This window comes from Apodemus sylvaticus, chromosome 2 (assembly GCF_947179515.1).
Source record: "Apodemus sylvaticus chromosome 2, mApoSyl1.1, whole genome shotgun sequence".
Lineage (NCBI taxonomy): Eukaryota > Metazoa > Chordata > Mammalia > Rodentia > Muridae > Apodemus > Apodemus sylvaticus.
This window is the reverse complement of record NC_067473.1, coordinates 56,605,721-56,621,201: the sequence shown is the minus strand read 5'-3', so window position 1 is coordinate 56,621,201 and position 15,481 is coordinate 56,605,721. Positions and strand designations below refer to the sequence as shown.

Sequence of the window (15,481 nt, the reverse complement as noted above, 5' to 3'; positions counted from 1 at the left end):
TTTCTGTGAAAAGGTTACCCCTATAGGAAGGGGGAGGAACTTATACCACTGTCCACTTTTTCCTAATAAGCAGATTCTGAGAGGTTTCGGTGGAAGGGACAGCTATGCGCAGGAAGTTACTGAGGTTGAAGAAAGTTAAGTTGAAGAAGTGGCATGAGAGAGTGGGTCAGGAACCTCAAACCAGAGTCTTCTTGAGAGGTCTTTCTTTGGTGAATGGCTAGTCTTACTGGACTTGGCTGACAAAGCCCTTTCTTTGAAGTTAGCATACAGAGCTGGGTGGGCAAATAGGTGGGCATTCTTTTAAAAGATTAATTAATTAATTAATTAATTTTGATGGTCGGGCTCTTCTATGGGGGAGGTCTTTGTAGAGATTTTCTACGCAGTGCTTCCTACTTCCTGTCCTCACCTATTTCCTGTCTGCCAGATGCTGTCTCAATTTAAGCAACCTCAGGATTTCTTCTGTAGGGCTTCTAAAACTACTCTGATGCTGGTAATGTCTGGGTTATGTTTGGGATGTGGCCCAGAACCTGAGGCTTCAGAGAGGAGAAGCAAGGTCAGCCTCTGAACAGATCAGGTTACCTAGCAAGCTCTGTGGCACTGGTCATTCATTTCAGTTCTAGGACTAGAAGAAACCTTAGGCTTGGGCATCCTCTAGTGCTCTGTGTAGGATTACCTTGGTTGGTGGGGCTAGGCTGGGAATGGATGGATGTTTGGCTGGTGTCTGTTAGAAACACCCAGAAGTGCCTCTGACTGTCTGCACCCACATGCCTGCTTGAGAGTATGCCCCAATCCCAGTGCACTTGGTGCCACCATATATGCACCACTCTGTCCTGTGTCTCCACCGCCAGGGTGGCTCAAGGAAGCCACGAAGACCCAGGGGGTGTTTGCAAACGTCCACGCTGGGGAGAGCAGGCGGGCCAGTGGCAGCAGCGTGCGGGGGAAGCGCCCTCTGCCCCCTCTGCCGGCCGTTCTACCTTGGTCTAGATGTCAGCCGCGAGCTCCGAGCCAGCTAGCGAGCCAGAGAGGGAGCGGCGGCGGCGGCGGCGGCGGCGGCGGCGGGCCGCGGGCGGCGGGGAGGGGAGGAGGCGAGGAGAGGGAGGGAGGAAGGGAAGCAGGGAGGGCGGGAGGGAGGAGAGGAGGACCCAGAGAGCGCCAGGCAGCTGGAGTTTTTGCAGCGCTTGGCCGGGCTTCAATGCACAGCAGCAGCGAGCCGCGGCGGCAGCAGGCAGCCCGGGAGCTCCGGCGGCGGCCGAGCCAGCGGCGGCCCCGCTCCCTGCCCCCTGCAAACTTTGCAAGCAGCCCGCCCGGGGGGCCGGGGACGCGCCTGGGTGGCTCGGCTTGGACCACGGCCGTGCTCTTGGCCGCCGCAGAGCTAGCTGCGGCCGTCACTACCACCGCAGCTCCGCGCCTCCCCGGGGAGCTGCCAGCGGCTTCCGAGGCCCCCCAGCCCCGGCCCCTGGGCACTGTCCGGTTTGTCCCCGGCCAGGGTTGGGGGCAACAGCGGCGCAGTCAGCCCTGGGCTGCCAGCGGGTGGCCGTCACTGCCCAGGGAGGCGCGCAGAAGCTCAGAGAACGCTCCCCGGTGGGTCCCCAACGTACTCGCCGCCGCGCCCGGGCAGCGGCCCGACCCGGCTAGCATGGGCGGCGCGGAGTGACGCCGCCGTGCCCGCTTGGCATCAAGGACATTCAGCCCGCGGGGGTGGGGACGAAGGGGGGCAGCCCCGCGTCGCCGCCGCAGCCCCTGAGAGCCACCGCTGTCGCTGCTTGGGCTCCGGGGCTGGAAGGAAGATAGGGGTGCTTGGAATTGATCTTCATTTTCTGACCTTTTTGTTGGACATTACGCCCACCTTGGACACCGCAAGAGGAGCTGTCAAGCCCGGCAGGCTCTGATTTGGCCCCCTCCGTTTTTCTCTGCTGCTCGTGGCTTCCCCGTGCCTCGGTGGAGTATTTGCGTTCGGGGCTGGGGCTGGAGGAGGCAGCCACACGCGCGCACACGCACACGTTCAGAGGAGGGCGAGAGGCAGCGGTACAGGCACCATCTGCAGTGTCAATGCGGCGCTGGGGCTGAAGGAGGGAAACGCCGCGCTTCCAGGTAAGGAGCCTCCGGCCGGGCGCAGGGCCAGCTGGGCAGAGCGGGCGGAGGTGCTGAGTCCGGTCCCGTAGTCTTCTCCTGCTGCGAGGCAACCCACTACACACACACACACACACACACACACACACACACACACACACACACGCAAAACACAAATCGCGTGCGCGCACACGCACACATACACACTCACACACATGCACACACTGCGCTCACGCACCTGCCCACGTCCCACCTGGACACCCGCGTAGGTGCATCGCAGCCGGAGCAGGGATTTCCCGTGTTCTTCTCTTCTCCGGACCTAGACTTCTCTTCCCCAGGACTTTCGGGGTGGGATTCAGTAAATGACTGACTCTCCTATCCAGCTGGTAGGATGAGGGAGCGATTTTGCTGTTTCTGGCTCCTTTCATTTCCTAACTGTTTTTTTTTTAAAGACAGGAGAAGTCATGGGAGGTCTTATGAGACCCGCCCAGTGCAATTGAGCCCCTTAGTTTTTTGGACACTCCGGGGATTTTTTTTCTTTGAAATACGAGAAAGGCAGAGAGATATTTAAAGGGCAGAGATCTGGAGATCTTGGTGATCAGGCACCTGGGAGGAGGCCACATAGGCAACTGGGGCTGCAGTTCTGTAGGGCGGCGCATATGGAACAGACTCTGCGATTCCCCAGGAAAGGCAGCACACACGCCTTTCCGAAGCGTGGCACTGCTTCCCCGGAATGCGCCGGGATTTCAGGCAGGGAGGGGCTTTAACATCAAAGCTAGAGTAGTGTTCCTTGTCTTGGAAGGATGCTGCGGTCCTTTAAGGAGGATCAGACCTTATTCGCGTTGCCAGTCACAGGTAGACAACAAGCAGACAGGGTTTAAGGAACACGTTTGCGGCCCACTCCTCACTTCCTTATCTTTCTCTGTGTATGTGAGGTGACTTCCCTCTGTGCCTTTAGTTAGCACCTGTCACATGTCTTTTGGGGTGTGTGTCTGAGAACACGAACTAGGAGGGAGAGTAGAGATGGATTTAGACTAACGGAGAAAGGACTGTGAATAAGATACCGTATCCACTTTATAAGGTGTTTGGTCTATTAGTGTATCCCAGGTACCCTAGCATACTAGTGTAACCCAGAGTCCAGATCCTCGGAACGCTGAACGGCTTTCCGGAAACCAATGGTTCAAGTTATGCTTCCCTGGAGCCCTCTGCCCCCACCCCAGTTTCAGAGCCTGCTCAGTTTGAAAGTTCCTAGAATGGCTGGGGGTGGTTAGCGTTCCAAAGGGCCTTTTTATGGCTCCCCTATTAGAGTCTAAGACAGACTTCTGTCGGGGCTCAATTATTGCAAGGAGAAGAATAGAAGATTCAAATAAATCATTATTTTAGGCTTGAATACATATTTAGCAAGTTTCTGTGTTTCTATAGCTGCCCCTTTGTGTATTTTGGTGTTGTTTGTTTTTGTCATCCTGGCAAAAATGTGAATTGTTTCCATCCTCTTCATAAGAGAGTAGAACTCCCCTTGCCACCTGGCCAAAGTCTTTGACTAGGTTTGGGTGGAAGAGAAGATGCCCCAGGAGGGGGAAACAGAATTCTTGTTGTGTGTGGTGTTAGCTTCCCTTTGATTGATTGAAAAAGGTATAAGCCGGAATAAAGCTATGCTCTTCACAATGGAGAGAACCCAGATTGCAAAGAGACATTAGTTTCTTTTTTAAGAATGGTGGGCGTGTACACATCCAGCTGTACACAAGCACTCTTAGGGCCTTGCTGAGTGCAGTCAGCTTGTACAGGCACAGGTGATGGGGGTGTCCACTTCTGACTTCTGGGCTGTGACAAACATTGGCACAGTTTGGCATGCACATACTTGGAGTGTGTGGATGGGGAGGACCCGTAGACGCATGCATGTGGCCGTGGCACATGGTTTGTAACCAGCAGTGAATTCTGGTGGCAGGGAGTGTCTCTCAGAGGGGCATTCCCCCACAGACCTGTGAGGGCAAGGAGGCTGAGGTGCAGATCATCCCACAATAGACTTCTGCTCCTTTCTCTGCCTCCCTCTTCCCTTGTTCATTTTAATGCAAAGTCAACTGTCATTATACTGGTTATAAGCTAAGCACTGGAGCTCAAAAGAATCTGCACACTTTCTGCACTTGCTATTGGTTTGTGGGAAAAGATCGACAGTAATTAACATCTGTGTGTGTTTTTACATTTTGTTTTCATTTCTTGCCTCTTTTGCCCATCCCTGGAGTATACCGTATACTACAATATTGCTGTGTTACCATTCTTCCGTGGGCTTTTAAGTTCTCTGGTCTGCACTGGAAGGCACTCAGTTGCATGATTTAGAAAAGGCCCAGACACAAATGCTTCTTTTTGATCAACCTCATTAAGCTAGAGGTTGTTCTGGAGACATGCCGGCGAACACCAGGCGACGATCGCCTGTCATCTGATCTGCTTCTTCACCAAATCCTGCATTGGCCCCTCCATCCCTGAAAATGTTTTAGGGAGAAGAAATTCTGCTCCTAGGCAGCCAATTCACTCCTTCTTTCCTGTCTCTATTCTCCTGCTTCAGCTCTGCTCCCTGCAGACAGACAAATTGGCATGGCAGAATCTGCCTACACTTGGCCTACAGATCCTTTTAATCACAAGGAGGAATGCTGGGAATTAGATGGGGGAGGGTTTCCTAGGGTGGTAGCATCTTACCTTGGGGAGAGAGCTCAGGGGGTTGGGCTAGTAACTGCTCTGAGCTCCTAGGCATTACCAGGCTTTGATGGAAAGAAATTATAGCAAGCATCTCTCCTCCCAGCCAGCTAGGGGGCATTTCTTAGCGGCTTTAGCCCAGTCTTACAGAGAAGGCACTGTACAGACAATGCACACTGGAGACCTGTTGGAGTGGCTCTCTGGCTGTGATGGGGTGAATACTGTGAACCTACTGTGATGTGATCTTGGCTTTGATTGCTCTGTTCCCAGTGTGTCACCTCTTCCTTTCCTCTTTATTTGTATGCAGGGCTCCCTGATAGAAAACTGGTTCAGACCCTGGGCAGCTGTTCAGGGTTGTTTCTTTCTTTTGGCACCCCCTTTCCCCATTCAAAGTCCTGTTTCTCCTTCCCCATGCACTTGTGAATCCACCTTTCAGCTTAGTGCTTGCATCCACCAGCCCATTCGCCCTTAGATCTGCAGCAATCCACGAAATCAATATAACATGAATTTAACGACAGCTGGATGATTAAGTGTTATTTATATTTAAGAGCGGTATTTAAAAAGGACGTCGTGCTAATAAATCAAAGGGCTGTTTGGGAGATGCACATGATAAGGGTATTGCCCCGAGGCTCCGTTGAGCAATGTTTGGGCCACACAGAGCTCCCCTGCCCCCACCCCCTACAGACAGCAGACACTGTCTCTTTAAAGGCTGGTCGTACTGCTCCCTCCCCTAACACCCACCTGATCCCCTCTCACTGTCCTGACTTACTCTGGGTTTCCCTCCCACCCTTGCTGCTTCCCAGACTGCAGACATTCTAGTTATGACAGGAAGGTGGAGCCAGCAAGGACACAGGAGCCGAGCCAGCTCTGCCACTAAGTGGGAAGAGGTGGATTTGAAAAGGAAAGGCAAGCAGGGGTCCCGATTCTCCACTGGAGGCCAGTTCCAGAAGAAGGAGGCTGCTTTTCCACTTGATGTGAAATAGAATAGCTTCTAGAAAATCCTGGTGAGGAGCTGTCCTATGAGCAGGAGGCCTCAGAGTCCCCAGGGAAGCAGCTTGTGAGAATAGTAGTATTGGTTATAGCTCCCATGAAAACGCTGGGATGGAAAATAATACTAATTAATGATGATCATGGTAGCCAGTGTTTGCGAAACACTTCCTTTGACCTCAGATCACTTGACTGCTCTAGATGGGGCTGCTCCTTTACTCCCCATGAGCCCTGAAAGGAGCAGTGGCTACTGGAGTCCCTATATCCTTCCAAAGGAACTGAGATGAGGGAGGTTAAGGACTTTGTCCGAAGCCACACAGCCACCAAGGGGTGGAACCAAGTCTCAGTACTAAGCAGTCTGACCTGGCTTCTTGTCACCAAACTGCTTGCCATGTGAGGATGTAGTCACTCAGTATGTCCCCTCCCCTTGCTGAGTGAGTGGGGGAGTATAGTGACCCTAAGCAAAACTTCCTATTCTTTGAGCTTCCATTTCCCTATTAGTAAAGTGGATAGAGTTTTATCCTTGGCTGATGGTGGAGAAGAAAGTTGCATGGGCTCTTTCTAGCAGACCATTCAGGTTGACTGCTACTTTATTTGGAAATTTCTATTTTTCTCTGTGGCAAACACAAAAGGTGTGGTTGAGGGAATGAATGAAGTCTCTGTCTTTGCTTTAGATTTTGGGGCGCTCCAGGCCTGGTTGATGGCTGGTTCTTTCAAGTGCGTATTTCAAATTGCTGGTGTTGTGGAAGTGACTCTCTCACTAAATGCTGAAAGTAGCCTGTAAGGTGGGGATTGTGGATTGCCATTTTGATGGCATAAGAACTTAGGCTGAGATGACAGTTAAAGATGCCCGAGGCCCCAGGTTGCTAGGCAACAGATGGCCAGTTCACTCTAAGGCAGAGATTCATGTGATGACACCGCTCACAGGTGGTGCTCTATAGTTGTTCTTTCATTCATTCACTGGCTCTCGGGATCTAAGCTTAGGATCTAGAGACAGGAAAATGTCATGTAATTGCAGGTGGAGGTTGGTGCCAGTGGTCTGCACAGGGAGGGTAATCCTGCAGCTGTAATGTAATTTGAAATTTAGAATATAAAAGAAGAGGAAGAAGGAGAGGAGGAGGAAGAGGAGGAAGAAGAGGAAGAGGAGGAGGAGGAGGAGGGTGGAGAGGGCACAGACTGAGAGGAGCCACTAGGAATCACATTAAGATATTAATAGATATACAGTAGAGCCCCTGGAAGCTAGGTACTATTGTGGGTACCATCTCACCCCAAAGCCAGAACTCTGCATGCAGACTTGGTCCCTCTGGTGTGCAGATTCTTGGGCACAGAAAAGAGAGTGATTATGGATTCCTTCTAACTTTCGAGAGACAAACTGTTATTCCATGCATGACGTAATTTTCTCCCCCCACCCACCCTGCGCTGTGCAGTGTGCAGTGTAGAAAGTTCTGCTAAATTTGGGGAGTCTAGAAGGGGCATGCTTAGAATTTTATCACTTTGGGACAAGAGTAAGGGATACAGAAAGGACTCAGATTTAAGCCAACAGGTGCCCGTGAGTTCAGAAGGATCCTAGGAGCCTGGGGCTGTAAGCTGGAATATCCACTCCCCTCCACGGTGCCTTCTCCATGAACCAGGATTCGCAACAGCAAATTGGATTTTAGATGTTTTGTCATTCCAACACAAAACACATCACTAGCTAAGAGGATCTTGCCTCCACAGTCAATGTGCCGAGCCCAGCCTAAGCACAATCAATTCCCCAGTTCTCACAAGGAAAAGTCTTTCATTATGAAGCAGGAGGAGAGGAGCAGTTGGAGCCCGGACACTGAAACTACGGCAATTGCAAGTCTTCCCTGCTCATCGCTGCAGACCAGCACTTCCTGTCGGACATGCCCAGGAAACTGTTGTAGGAACCAAACTCACTTCCCTCAGGCCAGGGCAGATCCCAGAACCAGAGGCCAGCCAGGAGGAGGGAAAATAAGCAAGGCAGAATTGGCGGGTTGTTTTTCTTCACTCTGGGCTTAGACACATGTGGTGGTACTGGGCACCAGGCACTGGGTTTTCCATTGAACCAGTCCACGTGGCATGTCAGATGCAGATGGCAGGAGGTTCTTTTTCTCACTTTTCATCTCAGACTTGCTTCTGGAAGGTGATACCAACAAGAGAACAAATGTTCCCAAAGTCCATTCTGTGGATGTGTGGATAGATGCTGTGCGAACCAAAGTTGCCCAGTCTAGTACACTTTGAGACACTAGGCATAAAAGCTAAATGGGTTTCCTGCTATCGAATTTCTCAGGGACTTTAACATATCTGCACGTTCCACTGTGGTGTGGCCCTGGAATCCATCAATATAAACACTGTCATGTATGTACATATGAATGTCTACATGGTTTTCGGTGTGCATGTGTGCATATGTTCATATGTGAGTTTATGTATCTGCTTGTATATGTGGAAACCAGAGAATCTTCTTCAGTTCATCTCTGTGGCTTTATATCTTTTGAGACAGGGTCTCTCACTGAACCTTGAACTTGCCGATTTGGCGGGACTAGCTATCCAGCAAGGCACAGGCACTTCCTGTCTGAAGCCCTGGTGCTGAGATCACAGTGCACGTTGCTGGGTCTGGCTTCTTTATGCAGGCATTGGAGACTGAACTCAGGTCTCCATGCTTGCATGTGAGCATTTGACTGGGTCATTTCTGCAGCCTATGTTTTCTTATGTCATTATTATACGCATAGTTTCAGCTGAACTTTTATAACCAAGCCTTGGGTTTTGGTGACTATGAGGTCTCCGGGTCCTCAGGATTGTGTCTTTGGCCTCTGCATCTGCTAAGCCATCCCCACACCTACCTTTCTCTTCGTCCTTCCGAGGCTGTAGGATTTCTCAGGCACGTGGACATGTAGATTCATAAATGATTCCTATACATTCTTTTTGCTTAATAGCCACTGGCATTATAGGAAAAGAAGGCTTTGGATATAGCAAAAGGTAAACCTCAACTTGATCACTTACCAGAAAAGGGAATTTTGGAGAGATTACCATATGTTTAGTCCTACCAGTTATAAAATTAGGAGATGTTCTAGAATGGTAATTTAAAACATATTTACTATCAAAATAGAGGAAGTAGTCATTGTTCAACTGAAATTTTATATGAAACCCTAGTGCCCAGAAGAAGTGCAAACAGTATTGCTCTGGTTGAAAATGGGGTGCTTGAATTTGCCCCCTAGCCTTTTGTCCCTCACCCCGATCTCAGCTTAGCTTTCCCAGAAGCTGGTGGGACATCACTTTATTGAGAGATGATCAGGCCCTCCATGGTTCCTCCTGCAGTGTTTGACCATAGAATCTGCCCTTTGTTCCAAAGGAAGAAAGCCAGTGCTAAATTTAAGATAAGGTTGGCATGAACTGTCACACGGACGGGGGTAGGGCTGAAGCGGGGAAACTGCGTGGGATAGGACATATAAGGGCAAATGTATCAAATGAGTCTTGTGTAAAGAACTCTCCAAACTCATAGAATTGTGGCAGCCTTAGCCAACCACACTGTGGGACACCCAGCCCACACTCCCAACTGAAACCACATTAGGAATGAATGCTGGCATTCCTTAGGGCTATTGCTACACTGTTTTTGCTCTTGTTGGCGAAATTACTTTATGACTTATAATTAGATAACACTGATGAAAATATTGAGTTGGTCATATTAACAATAAGAGGAGATACTGGACAAGTATCAAGACATTTCTCTGATTTGTCAGTCCCAGAAGTGCCTTCCTCAGTGGTATTCACAGAGGGATCACAGGCACTTCTGCTCATGTGAGCTGATAGTCCAGCTGCTAGGAAGCCCAGGAAAGAAACAAATGACCTGTCTTTCCTCTTAGATTTGAGTACTGTTCTAAGTATTGACGCGAGGTACAATAGAGGGTATTTCTGCATAACCTATTTCTTTAAGTTGTCACCATTAGCCAGCTCTGTCCTCTCTGATGTGTATTTATTTTTTTATTTTTTAACTCTTGCACTTTGAAGCGCTTCTCAGGTCAAGCTGGGCAGAGGCTCAGTGATCACACAGTGCTCGTGACCTCTCTCTCAGCTCTCTTCCCCATTAGAGGCTGACCCGTCTTCTTCCCCTAAATGCTCTTGCCTTTAACCACTGACTGCTGTGAACAACTCACTGGCAAGAGACTAGGGTCTTCAGAGTAGCCTGCCTGAGCTCTGTGCGCCACCCCTGCTTGAAAGCATTTCTTTTGCAATCAGAAACTCCATTCGTTCTTTCCCTCAATGACAAAGAAGCCGTTGCCAGCAAGGGCAGTATGACAATCGAAATCATGTCCAACCTTCTCTCTGTATCCACGGGTTCCACGTCTGTGGTTTCAACTAACTGTGCATTGAAACTATTAAAAACAATCGTATTGCTGCCATATGCGAACAGACTCTTTTCCTCGTTATTATTTCCTATACAATACAGCATAATGGCCATCTACATAGCCGTCCCATTGTATTAGCATTCAAAGTAATTGAGAGATGACTTAAAGTATACAGGGGTAAAGGCCTAGTATTACATCACTATATAACTGTCTTGAGTATGTCCCCCATGATTTTTATCCATGGAGTGTGGGATTGTCCTCGAACCAACTGCTTGCAGATGCCAAGGGATGACTATATTTCTTGTGTCCTACATTGAGAGGAGCCATTTAATGCTTGTCTTATAGTCAGTCTAACCCAGAGTGTATCTGTCCTCTTTAGGTGAACAATAAGTATTTGCTGAATGCGTAGAATGAGGGTAGATAGGGTGAGGTGGGCTCTTCATGTTGATGGGCATGGAGTCAAAGTATTACTCTTCCTGTGAAACTCACTGTGGCTGACAGACAGAGAGCGATGGCCGAGCCAGTTTACCCAGAGCCTTCTAAAGTCTAAGTCCACTCACTGGCTGTCCTCGCTTCATGGCCCAGTGAAAACAGTACATGGCTAAGCACGTTCTGCAGATGCCTTCTCTTGTGTCCTCTCTATCTAGAGATGCATGGCAAGGGCATTAAAGGTAAAGGAGGCTTGCTGTGGAGAAATCTGTTTATTGTTAACCAAACGTTTCCCAGTTTCTCTGTGTGGATGTTTTTAAACCTGAAGACATCTCCTGGGATGAGGGGTCCATTGGGTAGCGAGCATTTTTTGGGCTGGGAACATAGTTCAGAATTTGTTTTGCATGTGCAAGATCCTGGCTTTTGTTACATAACTAGAGGAATTGGGGAGAAAGATGATGATGGTGATGATGGTGATGATGATGATGATGATGAGGAGGAGGAGGAGGAGGATAGTGAAGGGGATACAGTGGCAGAGGCAACATTTTAGGAGATACTGTCCTTCACTGGGACACTTGTAAGTTCAAGGTCAGCTTGGAGGGGACCATATTAGTAAGAGGAATCTTCTGTACTGGGAAAATGAAGACTGGTGAGGTCCAGCTGTCAGAAATGCCACCCATCTCTTATCCCTGCCATTTGCTTTTGAGAGGCTCAAAATGACTGAATGTTGAGAGAACTTTTGTGAGCATGGCCATGGTCTGCAGGCAGGTGCCTGCTTTTGCAAAGACTGTTTTCAGAAGTGGGAATGCATCCCTGGCAGATCGTGAACTTGTTTCCAACAAGTGGTACTTTTCTGTTGCACCTCATTGATCAAGGTGGATGTCTGTAAAGCTCGTGAGTATTGACATCTACCTTTTCATCTCCCCCAGCTGCACGTCAGGAGAGCAGACCTTCCTACAGCTGGCAAACAGAAATGGCCTTTGTCAAATTAACAAACAAGGCTTGCATCACGACACGCATCTCTAAATTGTGAATAGTTGAAAGCAGTTTTCTCCTGAGATATGTTGGAGAGCCTTTGCCACCCTCAAGGGGGATGAAGGTTTGGGATTTGACTGTAATTTTGTGGCTTTAACCATGAAATAGTGACCCAGAGGTTGTATTTTCTATAGGAATCATTTTATCCACCTGTTATTCATCTTACATAAGTAAATGGTGTGTGTGTGTGTGTGTGTGTGTGTGCATGCACACACAAGTACACATGGGAGGGCTGTTAACTAAAGTTCCTGGGGATTTTGTAGTTTTACTGGTGAGGACATCATGATTTTAGAGAGTCAGAACATTACAGTTAGAGAATCGAAATCATCTTGGTTTATCTTTAGTTTTTTTAAAATAGATATTTATTGCTCACCTCTGTATCTGACTTATCATCCTTCTGACTACCAAGTAAAACATTCAGAATATATTCTTAGTAAACCATTAGCTTCCATCAGCCCCAAAGTTAAGATAGCATCTAAAACCTATAGTAGAGTTTTTCCCACTTTGCTGTAACCCGCCTGCCGGTGGTCTCAATGTAGTTGGTGAATACTCTGATTTATGACTACCTTTTGATCTGTGTTCATACCAGTTCGTACAATCATTTCCATGATGGATCATGTCAACCAAGGCTATGCAAATCTTTGTTTCCAGACCACACTTACTCATATATGGGTCAGCGTAAATAGCCTTTGGAGGGAGAGTTGTATTTTGCATTGCCAAAGATAACATTCCAGTGGTGTTTGGCCAGGGATATCAACTAACAATCCACTTGCTCAATTGTTGGGCCTGCAGTACCCTCAGTCTGTATCTAGTTCCAGAGTGAATAACAGTTGCTAATACACACAGCCCTCCCCCCCCCCAACAGAACTCCTCTGAGACCCATTCATAACACACCACACCGGTGATTCTATCAGCATTTAAACTGTTTGGTGACTGAGTTTAGAATTATAGGAATCGGAGAAATGAATTAGCAGTAAATCAAGTCCCAGCTGAGTTCAAACCCAACTGCAGTGAGTTTTAAATTTAAACTATCTTGCTCTGATGAAGCAGTTGTAAGTCAAGCACTGGAACTCTGCTGCTCTCGACTTAGGAGAAGCATGGTGGCCACCCTTTGAGGGAAAAACCCTGACAACAGCTTGTATTGATTCCTAGCCGTGCTGGGAAATTGCCACTTCACTTTTTCCTTATAAACTGCTCTCTCTCTCTCTCTCTCTCTCTCTCTCTCTCTCTCTCTCTCTCTCTGCCGCCCCATGAAGTAGGAATCCTATTTGCAAGGACACAGCAGAAGGCAGTTGGGAGAGGGACTTAGGCCCACAGAGGACTGGACCTACTCATCAGTTTTTTAGCCCAGGCCAAGTCACAGGGAAGGGGAATCAGGGGCTGAGGGTGGTGTCATGTGTCTTGTTTTCCTGATTGGGATATATTTGAGTCTTCTTTCTGTGAGATCCACACAGACAATCAACAAAGAGGACAGTCCTAAGGAGCAGCAGACTGTCATGTTGCAGTTGTCAGTTGTGGTATAATTACAGGGTCCTCTGACTGGAGCTTGTTGGAAATATGGCTACTGCTACTTCAGGCTGATTTTTTTTTCTCCTGCAAAATAATCCTGTGGGTTTCATTTTTAGAGCAATTGAAGAAGAATTATGTGCTGGTCAGGCCTACTTTCTAATCCTATGTCTGCTGAGTATTCTCCAGACAGTTCTATCTGGGAAACACATTTCTGTTTCTTTAAAGCCAGGAACAGTCCTTCTGCTCTTCTCCTGCAGCCCAGGAGGATGAATATGGTCATGCATCTTAAAGGTCTGGCTTCAGAAAGCAGGGTCTATCAACAAGGTCAAGAGAAAATCAAGAAAGAGTAATAGAGTTAGTTTCTCACCATGATTCTGAGTGAGATTACATGGTGTCTTCCATTTGCTGATCTGGTAAAGAGCTACAAAGGATTAAACCTATTTGCCTGGGGCCAGAAAGGACAATGCAGTTGAGACAGTAGGAAAAAGCAGAACTGAATGGTTAGCATCAGAAACAGGGGTCTGGGCAGGGTAGGTCAGAGAGATGTGTCCCAGTGTCAGTCAATGGATCTTGAGCTGGGCACTTTAAAGAAGGAAAGAGGCAAGGTTTCCCTACAATCTCTTTTCAGTGAACTTTATCCCAATATATGTTGCTATTTTAGCTGGAGAACTTTACTGTGATGTTATAGGAGATTTTCCTAACTATCCTATCAACCATTCATACTATGTGTCAGAAACTGTGGAAGAATGGGTTGCAAAGCAAAGGATATAGGACAGTGTGAACAGAATCTAAATGAATCGTGGGAAGGATGGGGGCAGGATGAGATCATAAGTGGGCGTGTGTCCAGAAACGAGGAGGATGTCAAGAAGACCCTTGACTGGAGGGGATGCGAAACTGAGTCTTGAAGGGTTAGTAGACCGGTGAGCATACAAAGAGAGGCTTGAGGTGGAGGGAACAGCATAGGAAGGCAGGGAAAGGATGTGAGAGTGCAGCTCTGGGGTCCTATGAAACAGTCCAGGGCCACGTGGAAAGGGGTGTGGAGAAGCCAGGCCAGGACCTGCATAAATGTCCCAGGGAGGGGTTCTCCCTATAGGCAAGGGCTCAAGGTTTGGGAGATAATCCAAGGAAGAGAACCAATATGATCAGATCCTCTTGTGGAAAGGTCTCAGTGTGGACCATGTAGAGAATGATTGGAAGTCACGGCACTGTAGGGACTCAGGGGAGACCCAAGCAGGAGTCGAACAGAGTTAGTGAAAAAAAATATAAGAAAGGGAGAGCCTTGGGAGGTGTGAGGAGTTCAAGTTAAAGATGGTAGCCATGGTGGTAAAGGGGTGCGGAGCAAGTGAAGGAGAGTTGGGGATCCCTTATAGGTGTCTAACTTGAGCACCTGGTGGAAAGCGAGATCCTTTATAAAGCTGAGATTTTCTGATTGAGATGGGGCCAGGTAGGGTGGAGGTGACCAAAGACCAGTGGATAGGAACGTCTTCTGCCTACCCGTGCTGGGCTTGCCTTACTGCTGTGACTGTGGACTTTAAGAGCTCACTTTTGGGTCTGGAAGCAGCTTGGTAAACTAGGAAGAAGATGCGTGGATTTTTATATTTTTCAAATGATTCATGGTTTGAATTAAACATACTGTCTCGAACAATTTACTTGAGATGCTTCTTGCAGTTCTCCGGGCATCCACCTAGCTTTAGGAGAGCCCCACTATTTCCCAGGATTAAAAAATGACAGTCCTGGGAGGTTGAGCAGTACCCACAGGATTAAAGAGTAAGCTGCCGATGGAAAGATGACGATGGAGAATGACAGGTCTTTGTTCTGCTCCTTTTCTTGTTCCGGTTCTTGATACACACCCGCGGCTCCATTGCTGCAAGTCTGCACTCCAAACACTAGTCTAGTGAAAGATGTTTCATTGACCTAAGAGAGATGATGAATAGATTTTGACCTTGCCCCTCAGGAATAATGGCTTGTTTATGTAGTCCAGCATCCTGGGTGATAGTGAAACATGGTAAGAAGACAGGGTAAATTAGAGGGGCACGTGATGAGGAAGAAGTCTCTCATCCTGAAGTCTAGTTAGCCTTTCCTGCTGAGAGTCAGGACATTTCAACACAACTGATAAATCCAAAATTACCTACAGAGAAAATGTATGTTTTCCTAAAGATATCTCCAATAAGAATGTTAAAAACCACAGACTACACTTATGTCTGGGGCGTTTGTGGCCTAGAGCTTAGCCTTGCCAACAGTCCACTCTCGTCCTGAAATTCAAATGATGCACCTTGTAAAACCACATATAATCTCACTTACAAAAGCAAATTCCTTACGTTTGGAGAAATAGCTAAGCCAGTTTCTATGTTTTAACTAAACCAGTTCATATATTTTCATTCAACTTTTAAGCTGGACTTTAAATGTTATTGTAAATTATG

The 15,481-nt window shown here is 48.0% G+C and overlaps 1 protein-coding gene across 1 annotated transcript in view; it reads left to right on the top strand.

The window, feature by feature from the left end:
• The first annotated feature begins 1,188 nt into the window (after nt 1-1,188).
• Nucleotides 1,189-15,481, top strand: part of Plxna4 (plexin A4) — a 440,362-nt gene continuing 426,069 nt past the window's right edge. The window contains exon 1 of the mRNA XM_052173399.1: nt 1,189-2,091. The gene's annotated coding sequence lies outside the window, so the exon portion shown is untranslated. The remainder of the gene's footprint in view (nt 2,092-15,481) is intronic.